This window comes from Indicator indicator, chromosome 3 (genome assembly GCF_027791375.1).
Source record: "Indicator indicator isolate 239-I01 chromosome 3, UM_Iind_1.1, whole genome shotgun sequence".
NCBI classification, from domain to species: Eukaryota; Metazoa; Chordata; class Aves; order Piciformes; family Indicatoridae; genus Indicator; species Indicator indicator.
This window is the reverse complement of record NC_072012.1, coordinates 16,414,395-16,428,328: the sequence shown is the minus strand read 5'-3', so window position 1 is coordinate 16,428,328 and position 13,934 is coordinate 16,414,395.

Here is a 13,934-nt window from a genome sequence, read left to right as displayed (position 1 = left end):
TCTCCACCCCTATTCTTGTGGAAAGTACATCTTCTTGCTCTTCCCTTTACTGACAAAACCCAGAATAATGCAACATGTGTGCAATGAAGAGATACCATCGATGCATATGTGCGTGGGTGCATATGTATGTGCGTACAAGTCTATGTATGTGATGTAATTAACTCCCTGCCCATGACTACACAAGCTTCTGCCCCTGGAGACAGGATGAAAGGGAAAAAACAGGACAGATGTTAGTCATATTGCCTAGTGCATGACTTGAAAGTGCTCTGGTAGTTCAGCAATGAGCGTTAAGGAAAGCATTTATGGAACAAAGAGGCCGTTATCTCAGAATCTTGACGGTGCTGGGCATCAGGCAGACCTTTTACTGCTGCTCTTATCCACTCTGGCACGTTGTTTCTTGCTGTGACATCTTTCTGTGTAGCCTTTGTAGATAATCCTTGTGATAGTTTCCTTCAGAAAAATGGGAGGTTTTCATTTTTAAACACATAATGTGGTCACCTTATGCTGAGGCTGGACTTGAACAGAAATATCATGAGAAGATTTTCCTTCTCCATCCACTAAGCCTGCTGTTCTTAGACGCAAACTATCCTTTGATATTAGAGCTTGTGTTTGTTTTGTTTTGTTTTCAAGTTTAGCCTCTTCTAGGAGCACAGGATCCATCTATTTATCAACATTGTGTGTGATTATTTCCCTGATTAATCTGAATATAAGATGTACAGCCTCTAAAGCCTTTCCTGGTGCTGCTAACACATCTTTGAATTCTTTATTTCAGATTCTGTATGACACAGAGGAGAACTGCTACACCAGGCACAGGGATTTGCAGGGGTGGGATAAAAGAAAATAAAATGCCATGTAGGCTGAGCGAGTAATGTAGTTAACTGTCATAAATCTCTGGAGACAAGATCTCTTCAGAGCTGGGTTCATCCAGTGATCCACTTTCTGACTGCAGTCCTAAAGATCAAAGAGTGGTGGATTAAGCAACATGTATTCTGCAGTGATGTGCTGCTAGGTAGTAGCTAGGTAGGAATCACCTAAATAAACTGTCATGGCACCACAGTAGAATTTTGACTGGAAGGCACCTTGGGAGGTCCTGGTCCAATCTACTGCTTAGAGTTGGGCCAAATTCAGTGCCAGTTCAGACTGCTCAAAGCCATGCCCAGTTTCCAATGGGGAAAATATTCCAATCTGAATGTTTCCAAGGATGGGGATCCCACCTCCTTTTAGGACCTTTGTTCCAGTGTTTAACTCCTTTCACAGTGAACTTTACCTTCTTTATATCTAATTGGAATTGCCCTTCCAGAAATTTTTGTGGTCATCCTGTCCGTGTTGCTTTTTGTCCTTTTGTTGTATGTTCCTGCAAAGGGAAGAGCAGCCCCCTGGAGAAGGACCTGGGAGTCCTGGTGGATAGCAAGTTACCCATGGGACAGCACTGTGCCCTTATGGCCAAGGCCAGTGGTATCCTTGGATGCATTAAGAAGAGTGTGTCCAGCAGACTGAGAGAGGTTCTCCACTCCCTCTACTCTCCCCTAGTGAGAATACTGCATCCACTTTTGGGCTTCCCAGTTCAGGAGGGACAGGGTTCTACTCAAAAGAGTCCAACGGAGAGCTATGAGGATCATTAAGGGACTGGAGCATGTGCCAGCCCCAGGAAGATAAGACTGAGAGGGTATCTAATAAATGTATAAAATATCTGAGGGCTGGGTGTCAAGAAGGAAGGGACAGCCTCTGCTCAGTTGCACCCTGGCATAGGACAAGGGGCAATGGATGTAAACTACAGCACAGGAGGATCCACCTCAACATGAGAAGGAACTTCTTTACTGTGAGGGTCATGGAGCACTTGGAACAGGCTCCCCAGAGAGGTTGTGGAGTCTCCTTCTCTGGAGACTTTTGAGACCTGTCTGTGTGACCTGTCCTGTGTGACCTGCACTAGATTCTGTGGTCCTGCTCTGGCAGAGGGGTTGTACTCGATGATCTCCAGAGGTCCCTTCCAACCACTAACATCCTGTGATCCTGTGAATTCAAGGCCTGAGATTTCATCCTTGCATTGTGGATTCTACTCCTTGGAGGTCATGTCGTGGATCACCATGCCATCTCCCAGTGCATGGCAAAGACACATGACTATCACACATGTAAGCCTCTACATTTGAAGTAAATGCTTTACAGCAAGAGCATTTGCTGTTTTGAGAAATCGGCCAAAAACCTAACTGAGAACTTGATAATGTTGTTTTTCTGATGACCCAAATCACAAGGTTTGCTGCCACACTTTCACATACTTGCTGCTGTACTTGTGCTTTCTTTTGGGTGACCTAGTGCCACACAGAGCAGCTCTGAGGGCACACCAGTGATTTATAACATGCTTTCTAGCTGAGGGCATGTATTTGTCATGTTACAAGAAAAAAATGATTAATAGTTGCCATAGTGATAATGAGAACTTGAAGTCTGTGAGCACTACAGAGTCAAATGCAAGCCTTGGCACATCTTCCCTACAAAGCAATTGTGGTGAGGTCTTAAAAACAGAGGCTCAGGAACCAGCGTCACTTAATAACACTTTAACACCCTATGGAGAAAACATTAAAAAATAATCATATGCTTATTTAGAAAGGTGGAAAAACAGATGGGAAAGACTCACTTCAGGTTTTTCACTGTAAGAAGACATTTGCATTTAAATATTTTTGCAGAAAAATATTCTGGTGGGTTTTTTTTTCAGTGCAATTGAAAACTGCTGCTTTTTCCTGCTAACCTTCCCCTTCTTTTCCCTGGCACAACTTTGCTCATTGAAATGTTGTATGGACAGAATCTTTACTTTTCAAGGTTCTACCAATGCTTCTCTTGAATGCAGGGGACATAAGTATTTCTCCACAAGTTTGCTTACCAGCCACCAATAAGAAGTCTTTCTGGGCATGTGTAGATTTGCCCACCATTATTTCTTGATATTCTGTGAAGGAAAAACATCATTCAGATGCCTGTGGGATGCTAGGGCATATTGGGTTACTGAGGCTGGAAGCTGTTTGTTCAAGATCAGGCTGGACACAAGTCCCTCTGTATTCAGCAGCCTGCATGTCATAATGCAATGAGCAAAGAGGAATTTCTTAGTGGTGGAGACCTGGACCTAACACCTGGTAAAGTTAACTTGGGTGATGTGTCCTAACAGTCTTAAATTTTTCCTCAAAAAATGGCACTGTGCAGGAAAAGCTTTGACTTGGTTATCTTCCACTGATGTTGGTTTGCCCCAACATTTGGACTGGAAATTAAGACTCGTCAGAAGTGTAAATAAAATGTTGAGGGTCAGTGTGGCCTGATGTCTTTTGAGATAATTTGTAAGTGAGACTTTCATAATCCACAGGGAAAAACAGAGGGCAGACTTGGTGACCATTAGCTACTACAGGAACTAATTAAAAGAGAGAGAGAAGGAATCTGAAACCACTGGGACATGCAGAAGCTTTATTTTGCCTACTGGTACACTGAGAAATTTCAGCTGAGGTTTTGGAAGATGAGTCAACTGATTTATCCAGGAGGTCAGATAAAGAGCAAGGCAGGAGGTATGGTGCCAGACTAAAGAACATGCACAATGTTGTTTGGCATCAATGTACAGCTAATATCCTCTTGAAAAAAACAGAAAGTAATGAGAAATTTTCCTCTTGTGTTTATTGTGCATCCTCCTTGGGGCTTTACCTGTGAACAACTCTGAAGCATCAGGATCCTGTACTGTGAAACTGGTGTAAAATTATTCTTCTTGAGACTCTGAATCTCTGTCAGATATTTGGTTTAAAGACGCAGCCTCTGCCTGAGGATACCAGGCAGTCCTCACCTCAACTGCAGTAAATTAGAGAAAAGAGAAGAATATGCATGGCCAGGGGTCCAGGAGACATGCCTGGGGACTGGAGGAAGGCAAATGTCACTCCAGTCTTCAAAAAGGGTAAGAGGGAAGACCTGGGTAACTATAGACTGGTCAGCCTCACCTCCATCTCTGGAAAGGTAATGGAGCAACTTATCCTTGGTGCTGTCCATAGGTATATCAAGGACAAAAGGGTCATTAGGAGCAGTCAGCAAGGCTTTACCAAAGGGAAGTCATGTTTGACCAACTTGATAGCCTTTTATAAGAACATAACCAGGTGGATAGATGATGGTAGAGTGGTGGATGTGGTCTATCTTGATTTCAGTAAGGCATTTGGCATTGTCTCCCACGGCATCCTTGCAATTAAACTGAAGCAGGGTGGTCTGGATGATCAGGTAGTGAGGTGGATTGTGAACTGGTTGAAGGAAAGAAGAGAAAGAGTTATGGTCAATGGGATGGAGTCTAGTTGGAGGCCTGTATCTAGTGGAGTCCCTCAGGGGTCAGTACTGGGACCACTGCTGTTCAATATATTCATCAATGACCTGCATGAGGGCACAGAGTGCACTGTCAGCAAGTTTGCTGATGACACAAAGCTGGGTGGAGTGGCTGACACACCAGAAGGTTGTGCGGCCATTCACCAAGGCTTGGACAGGCTGGAGAGCTGGGCAGGGAGACATTTAATGAAATTCAGCAAGGGCAAGTGTAGAGTCTTGCACCCGGGAAGAAACAACTCCATGCACCAGTATAGGCTGGGGATGGACCTGCTGGAGAGCAGTGAAGGCAAAAGGGACCTGGGGGCCTGGTGGGTGGAAGGGTGACCATGAGCCAGCAATGTGCTCTTGTGGCCAAGAAGGCCAATGCCATTGTGGGGTGGATTAGAAGGGGTGTGACCAGTAGGTTGAGAGAGGTTCTCCTCCCCCTCTACTCTGCCCTGGTGAGGCTGCATCTGGAATATTGTGTCCAGTTCTGGGCCCTTCAGTTCAAGAGAGACAGGGAGCTGCTTGGAAGAGTCCAGTGCAGAGCCACAGCAGATTAAGGGAGTGGAACATCTTCCATATGAGGAGATTCTGAGGGAGCTGGGGCTCTTTAGCTTGGAGGAGAATGTGAGGTGACCTCAGCAATGTTTATGAATATGTAAAGGGTGAGTGTCAAGAGGATGGAGCCAGGCTCTGCTCAGTGATGCCCAATGACAGGGCAAGGGGCAATGTGTGGAGGTTGAGGCATAGGAAGTTTCACGTAAATATCAGGAAAATTTTTTTCACTGTGAGGGTGATGGAACACTGGAACAGGCTGCCCATGGAGGTTGTGGAGTCTCCCTTTCTGGAGATATTCAAAACTTGCCTGGATGTGTTTCTGTTGATCTGGTATAGGTAATCCTGTTTTGGCAGGGTGGGGGGGTGTTACATTAGATGATCTTTTGAGGTCCCTCCCAGCCCCTGAAATTCTGTGATTCTGTGATTCCCATGCAATGTGGTAGTTAAAGGAAGACAAAGATAAATTGTTTTGGTGTTACCAGCAAGTTACAAATCATTTATTGTTAGGCAATACTGCCCTGCAAGCCAGTGTTGATCAAAGGTTCAGGTATCTAACAGGTATCTCCCATCAGCTCTGTGAGTCCTATGACCAGATGCTGCCACATATATGCTTCTGCTTGGCTAAATGCCTGATGGTTGCATCAACACTGGCACATGGCATGATTGCTATGAACTCACAAGACTTGTGTCTAGAAGCCACCACCCAGAGGCTATGTGTACTACAGACATATCAGGCATGTTGACTTTACTGCATGAAATGGTCTTGTGCTCTGCCCTTCTAATTAGGTCAAGAGGAACATGATGCTCCAGCAGCTTCAAGGGCTTGGAGTAACTAATTCATCTCTGGAGTGGGAATTGCTCCCAAGACAGCATTGTGTTGTATAGATGTACTTTAATTGTTGAACACAACTAACAAAGTCATTAAAAGGCAGCAAAATTTTAGATGTTTTGGTGAACTGCTAAGTTGTAATGCCTTAGACAGGCTGGAATAAATATTTGTGCTGAAATGCCACTGTGTTCTGTGAGACAAAACCAGCCCCTGACAATGGGCTTCACCCAAAACAACATTTGGCCACTCACAGTTCCTTGGATTGCTCACAGCACACAGCCTAGCCTGGCTGAAGGTACCTCTTTGTCTGCAACCAGGATGGGCTTTGTGAGTTGCCAAAATAATTCTGAGACTTCACATAAGCAACAAGTTTGAGTGCCATTTCTAAACAATAAGATTTTTCCAAAAGAGGCAAAATGATCGCTTCAGTGAGAAGGTTTTTGCAGAAGTTTTTTATTCAATTAGCACAACTTCATTTATTGCTAGGTGAGCCCTCAAACAGCCTGTAATTACAGATCCACGACTGCCAAGTAGGAAGATTATGAAGGTTAAATATATCAGGTCTTTGCATGAGAAGGAAGTGATCAATGAAAAAAACCAGAAGCAGAGTTAACGAGAAATAAAAGGATTTGACACTGTGGCAGATAGGTTTGTGCTGGGACATTCTGTAATGAAAGGAGACAGCACAGCAAATGAAAGCAGAAAACCCTGATATTGCTCAGAGTACTATTAGAAATCTCAGATGTAGTCTTCACAAATAACTCTCATTTTAAAGGCTAGCATGCTTTCTTTTCACTCCCAAATTTGCCTGCTGTGCTAACGCAATGTCTTCTCACATTCATTGCTGTGAATTAATTACTTGAGTAATAAGGATATATTAAAAAAATATCTTCAAACAGGTTATAAAAAGAGTTGTTTGCACTGCAGGGAAGTTGCCCGCTGCATTTTAAGCTTGCAGCATGAATAAATCTCTTTGTGTTCTTGTTTCAATGCTTTCTCACACAGTGTGTCCCACTATTGTGCCTAGAAGGGAGAGACAAATCCAGCCTTTTTGGCTAGGTAACCTTGTCCCAGAAGGATTGCTCTTAAAGACCATTTTCTGCTCATTGCAGTCTTGAATCCCATGGGAGGAGAAACTTCCCATGAAGCCCCAGAGGCAGGCTTGCCCTCTATTACATTTCACTTTAAGGAAATATTTTCCTGATCTTCAGCCTTTACGTCTCACTTGCTTAATTCCTTCCCACTGCACCTAGTTAGATTCCCTTGTACAATCGTAAATAATTAATCACCTCCTTCATTCATTTCAAACATTTGTTGAATACAGAGCAGAGAACAAGAATTACTCGTAGGAAGAAAAGCAATGGGAACTGGATGAGAGGAGTGGTTGAGAGGCAAGGAATGGGGAAAGAATGATGCTCCAAGCATAAAATCTAAGCTGCCGGTAAGAGTAAAAGGGATATGGGAGTGCTGCAGTGCCCTGTGGCTGATTCATGCTGCTTACTTTTGCATATTAATTTGGGAAGGCAAAACACAGTTCCTCATGGGGTCTTGAAGTGTTCTGTTCAGAAGAAGGTATCCTTTGATATCTGTCAGTCCAAACCAGGAAGAGATATGCATACAGTTCCCCAGGCATGGCTGGGCAACCAAATGTAAAATGGGAGTGGTGGTAAGCGCACAATGAACATAAGCACTGCAGCCTTTTTGACACCCTAACAGCCTTCAGCAGGTGAAAGCTACTCAGACAAAGGCAGTTCTGCTTACACACAGAAGTGAGACTCAAGAGAGCTTCTAGTACTAATAGTAATGCTCCTCATAAGCTTGCTTTCCCAAGGATATTGGTGGAGGGCTGTGGGTTTTTTTTTTTCTTTTTTTTTTTTTAATTGGATTTTTTGGGGTGTATTTTGCTTCTGTAGATCTTGAAAGCTGAAGATGACAAAGCCCAGGAGTGTGTTCCTAGAGTGCAAGGGCCCTTCACCAGCAGAAGGCATGCTCTAGCACACTGTGTCTGCTGTGCCAAGAGCTGAAAAACCAGCCAGGATGCTAAATTTAGGTCTGTGCACCAGGATCCCTTCTTTACACTTCTGCAGCAGAAAACCCCGGGTTCTTCTTGAGGTGTGATCTAGGTCTAGTGATATCTCTCTAGCTTTCTCAATAGGCATGCAAGGGTGCTCAACCAACCAAGAACTTCAGATAACCACACCCAAGGGCTTGCCTCACAAAAGCTCTTATGTCTAAGTAGACAATTCAGCACCAGTCCCCTGGGTTGAACTCCACAGTTGTGAGGAGGGTAGGTAGGAAACATTTCTGTACTTTGCCAGGGAAGGGAGTGCAGTCAGCAAGCAGGGAGATGGAAAACTGTTAACAGACAACAGTAAGGCTACAGGAGCTGAAGGAAATGAGGCTGGAGGAGAAGGACGTGTTGTGAACACCTCGTGTTAAGCCTGTATGCCTCTCCTTGCAAAGCTACACTCCAGCTGGTTGGTTTTGTTTCCATCAGTTGTGCACTTTTTATTTATTGTTGCCTGGGAACATGCCCTCTCGTCCAGGAGCTCTGTTCCTCCGAGAGTAAATTTATGGCTGGCATCTGCTCCTGCACCAGGCACAGGGAGGTGATTTATGGCAAAGAAATTGCATTCTGACCCAGTGACAAGCCATTTTGCCAAGATGCTGGAGATGTAAACAGTCAGACTGTGGCATAAACATGAGTGCAATTTCAGGAGGTGTGGAAATGCTTACACTTCCCCATTCACTCCACAACCCTGTTGCTGTTCAGAAGCTGGATGCAACTATAACTGTTTTGTGAGGTAGCAGGAACACTAAAATGGAGGCACATGGATCTAGATGGGACAGTGTAAGGTTTTCTTTTTATTGAGGAATATATTTTGGTACAAATGAGAGCTGCCTAGTAAGCAAGCGTGCCCAGATGAAGAAGGATGTGCTTGGAAGAGGACAGGAAAGTGGGGCATCTCACCTGGGAATTTATAGACTTATGGTAGCACTTGGCTATGTGAAGCCCATGAAGATGGGCATGGGATCCACTGGCTTGGCAGACACTGTTTGCAAAAAAAACCCAAAAACAAAACCCCACAAACCACCCAACCCAGCCCCCCAAAATAACTGTAAGCAGAATTGCCTATGCACCCTGATTAGCTGGTTCTCTTCCACCTGTGTAGGGCCATGGTTAGAGACAGGAAGCTGGGATGTGGGAAGAGGAAGAGAAAATGCCCTTCTTGACCTCTTCCTCTCTGCACAGACGCTTGTTGGGGTCTTCCTGTCTTTCTAGTCAGCATGTTCTCAATCTCTAACTGGTGGTGGTATGATTTTCCCTTTCCCTACCCACAAGATTGCTGGTAACCTGAGATCTGCTGAGAGTGCGGGGACAAAGGTGAGCTGCAAAAACAGCTGGGGTGAAGACAGGAGAGCAGGAGGCCCTAAACCTCATGCTGCTGGTGCTCATGCCTAAGGAAAGAAAGACTGTCTTTGGCTGCTGATAGCAGATTAATACCCACTTAACAAGGTAAAGGGTAGGTTGGTGGATGTGGAGATTGAAGAAAATGAGTCACCTTGAAGTACAAGGATCTTGGCCATCCTGGAAGTGCTGCAGCCATAGCTTTGGCTTTGTTACTGCTGTGGACATAGATAACCACTAGGAGCTGTTTCAGCCAATGAAAATGTTGCCCAAGTGTGTGCTTTGCAGCATGATGCTGAGCCAAAATCCTAGTCCTGCCTTCCCAGGCTGTGCTCTGAGAGTCCTGCGTGTCTAGTTGCAGTGTGCTTACTAGAGAACAACTTCTGTTTCCTTTGTTAGCATCTTCTGCAGTTTCTTTGTTTTGTAATTTAGTCTCATTTTGGCATGAAAGAAAGGAGAGAGAGTAGTAGATGAGATACCACAATGTGCTCAGCCTTGACTTGCGTTAGGTTCAGTCACTTGTAGAAGGACAAATACCACCCAAGGCAAGTCTAAGTGCAGCACCCATATTGCACACTCCTTCATGCCCCATCCTGTCAAGTTTGCAGGTGACACAAAATGGGCTGTCATTCAGAGTGACTTTGACAGGCTGGAGGAAAGAGCCAGCAGGAACTTTGTGACATTCAAGAACAAATGAAGAGACCTGCACCCTGTAAGGAAGAGATGCTTGCAATGATAAAGAGGGTGGACAAACTTGGGAGAAACTCTGCTGAAAAGGAACTAGGGGGGTACTGGTGGGAGGTTACCACAGGCTAGGTGAGAGGGAAGTGGCATAAGTTGCAACAAGAGAGGTTCTAGCTGAAAAAAAGGAAAAAAAAAAATCTTCATCATAAGAACAGTCATGTAGTGCAACAAATTGAAGAGAATCGTGGAATCACAGAATGTTAGAGGCAGGAAGGGACCTCCAGAGATCCTCAAGTCCAAGCTCCCTGCCAAAAGCAGGATCACCTAGGGTAGTCCGCACAGGAATGCATCCCAGGGGGGTTTGAAGGTCTTCAGAGAAGGAGATTCCACAGTCCCCCTGGGCAGCCTGTTCCAGTGCTCTGTCACCCTCACTGTAAAGTTTCTCCTCATAGAAGGTGAAACCTTCTGTGTTCAAGTTTGTACCCATTGTTCCTTGTCATATTACTGTGCGCCACTGAAAAGAGACTGGCTCCATCCTCTTGAACAGACTCACAGGATGTTAGAGGTTGGAAGGCACCTTCAGAGAAGTTGCCCAGAGACGTTCTGAAGGTTCCTGCTTCATGTTTCATTATTCTTTTGAGCAGGAGGATCAATGTCTGCTTCTAGCAAGGTGGGCACTGGTCTGTTCCCCCAGGTAGCAGGTGACAGGATGAGAGGAAACGGACTCAAGTTGTACCTGGGAAGGTTTAGGTTGGACATTAGGAAAAAATTCTTCACTGAAAAGATTGTCAATCCCTGGAACAGACTGCCTGGGGAAGTGGTTGGATCGTCACCTGTGAAGGTATTTAAAAGATGTGTAGATGCCGTGCTTAGGTCATGGTTTAGCAGCAGACTTGGCAGTGTTAGGTGTAGGACTCAATGATCTTAAAGGTCTTTTCCAGCATAAATAATTCTATGATCCCTCTGTGGTCTGTGGCAGGGATGCTCCAGTGTATGGCATGATTACACCAGGATCAAGGCCCAAGGTTGGTGTGGCACAAATTTTGTGATACTTTGGTCACATCCACAAGAAAGGTAAGTGATTGTTTATGGGAATCTTCAGCACCAAAAGCTGAATAGAATAAAACTAATGTCAGAGGTGCTCTATAAATCGTGTAAGTACAAATCCTTGGAGGGGCTGGCCCTTCAGTCATAGGGATAGTCTGCATGCAGCTGCCCCCTAAAAAGCAGTCCTGTTGCAGTTAGCTTTTTTGACACAATTCCCACTTAGGGCCTGTGGAATATCACCAGGGGCTCATTTGTTAACAAAAGAATTCACTGCATTTCACTTTCAGCCTTCTACAAATTAGACCCCTAAGGCTCAGATTTTAAAAAAGTAAATGCAGGCATCAGTGCCATTTGAGTTGCCCTGGAGCACCCAGCGTGGCTCAGGAAAGTGAATAAAGGCTTTAAAAGTGAGATACTGCTGCCAGACAGCCGTCTAAGCTTAGGCATCCTTAGCTCACAGCTTATGCTATTTAGAGCCCCTGAAATGGCCTAGGATGTTGCACCTGGAGGTCACAAATGTCCTATTCATTCTGCATCATGTCTGTAAGCCCTTCATGGATGTTTTACTGATTCTAGACCATCTCAAACAGCACTAGATGCCTATGTTTGACAAACAAATTGAGCTAAATTTGCCTCTTTCAAGGCAAGCAGAATAACTCTGCTGACCAGCTGCCCAACATGGGAGCTAAGACTCTTGGTGCACCTGAGTCTCTGAGTTGTCTAAGTATCCAGGGCTTTACTGAATTGCCTAGTGACATCTGGGAAAACCACATGAGGCTGGAAAATATGCAAAGGACCTAAAGGAGACCTGTGCCCTTTTGCTGCAGTCGTTGCAGCAAGATATTCTCAAGCACTGGGGGGCAATACTTGATGACTCTACCAAGACAACTGAATTCTGCTCCCGTTCCCTGCACTCACGTGGTGTCAAGTCAGTTTGACTAACTTGAGTTTCTTCTGATTTCCAGAGGACCTTTTTTCTCTAATAGGTTCTGCGCATGCAGGTCCCACTCCTAAGGCGGTAATGATTCCTCTCCACTGTCTGCTTCAGAGTCACAGGGCTTTAGCCCACATGCATCAGGCAGGAGTGATTGTATTTATTCAGAGGAGGATGACTGAATGAAGTATTTTTACCTTCACCCAAGTTTCCTATTGACATATATAAATATGCATTACCCCATGGTTCTCCTCTGTGTTGTCAACTACTTGGGAGTGAAGGGCAAATTGGAAAAAAATCTCAGTGTTCATGTTTGCATTGAATTTAAGCTTATGGGGACAAGAAAGCTGCTAGTTATGCTGCAGAAAAAAGGGAAATGTCATAAATTCTCTTCTTTCACACACCTATGTCAGGAGAGGGATAAAATAATTTCCGGTCCAACTCTGAAAGAGTCTATTAAATGCTACCACTGCTATTAAAGCATTTCCAAGCAGATAGCCCCAGATACCTTGGGCTGAAAATGGGACAGAAAGCTCTGATCCATTGACATGAACTTTTAGGACTCTTTAAGCACACCAGCAGCATCCCAGGCAATGGGGAATGTGCCATTCTCATGTTCACATTCATAAAAGCCAAGTAGGTTGACCCAGCTCATGGTAAGCTAGTTTGACATCAGTTTGGCAAAATAACAGAAATACTGATATGGGCATAAAGGGGTAGAAGACATTAAAGAAGAGGCAAACAACTAATGCCAATCAATAAGATTGTCAAACTCAGTTTCATTCTTTGATGTCATTGTAGGTTTTGGCTGATAAAAGTAATTGCAAAGATGGAAAATATTCTGACTTTTGTGTGTTCGACAGTGCAGTGAATCCTGATTAAAAATTAGCATTCTACCCTATCAGTACAAGGCACATGGAATAAGAGCTGGCTGACATGTCAACAAAGAAGCTGTCAAAGAGGAATCACTGCCAGAAAGTATTTTTGGAGGGTTTCTGCAGGGATCAGTAGTAGGTCTGAATGCCATTGAATACTTTCACTAATGACTTGAAAGTAAATATTAAAGCTGCTGATAACAGTGGAAAACAATGGAGAGAACTAGGAGTTACACAAAGTGCTCTTAGTAGAGTTGTAAGCAAGCTTTCAAATCTAAGACTAGGCAAGGAGACCACACACACAGGAACTGGAGCACAACACATCTGAGAAGGATTTAGGCATACTAAAGAAGCCACCCAAAATAATTCTGCCAGTATGGTGTTCTGTGATGTTTTGCATTTTAATCTTTGAAAGGACTGACACAATCCCTGACTGTGTAATTCAGAGTAGGGATGAAATTTTTCATTTCTGCATGTTGTACCACTAGACCTGATGTTGAAATAATGCTTTTATCTCTGGTACCCCAAATTTAGAAAGGATATCAGGGAAAGAAAACCAACAAAAATAAAAATAAAATAAAACAGAAAGCGAAGGTTGGAGAAATAAAACACACAAATTAAATTATTCAGGGACTAAGACCCCAGTATTGTAGATGCTTCCTGAGCATGATGAATTTGTTTTATGAAAGAGGAGAATGAAAAGCAACTTGAGACCTGCTTAGGAGTGCCTTTGGGAGGGGTTGGGGGACATGGTAGATACAAAAGGGTTCTTTCATGTAGCAGAACAGAGCAGAGTTAGAACGAACAGGAAAAAAAAAAACCAACCATCTGCAGAAGCGTGGGTAGGGGTCATCAGCATATCGTGCACCTCTGGGAAGCTGTGGACTTTCACCTCACCTCCCAGTGGCCTTGGAATAAGACTGAAACCTTTTAGATGTATATTAGTTGACTCAGTCAAGCATGAGATGAGGAGGAAACATGTCCTATATGTGAAAGGTGAGACTTGGTGACTGGTCCCCTTTAACTAGCTCTACAAAAGCTTGGAGCTGCGAAACAAGCAGCTCAAGGAGCTGTTAAACCCACTGCTTTCTTTCCCACACATCTTCAGCTCTGGTTTTCTACTTCTTTCCAAAATCCCTCCCTCCAACACCTCTGTGGTCACCACCCTGCAGCACCACAAAATGTTTCGAGGCATTGGTCAGAGAGGGATGTGAGATAGAAAAGTTTGCCCAGTGGGTTCTCAGGCAGGTTTTTCAAAAGGGAAAATGTCAGCAAAACTTTGTAGCA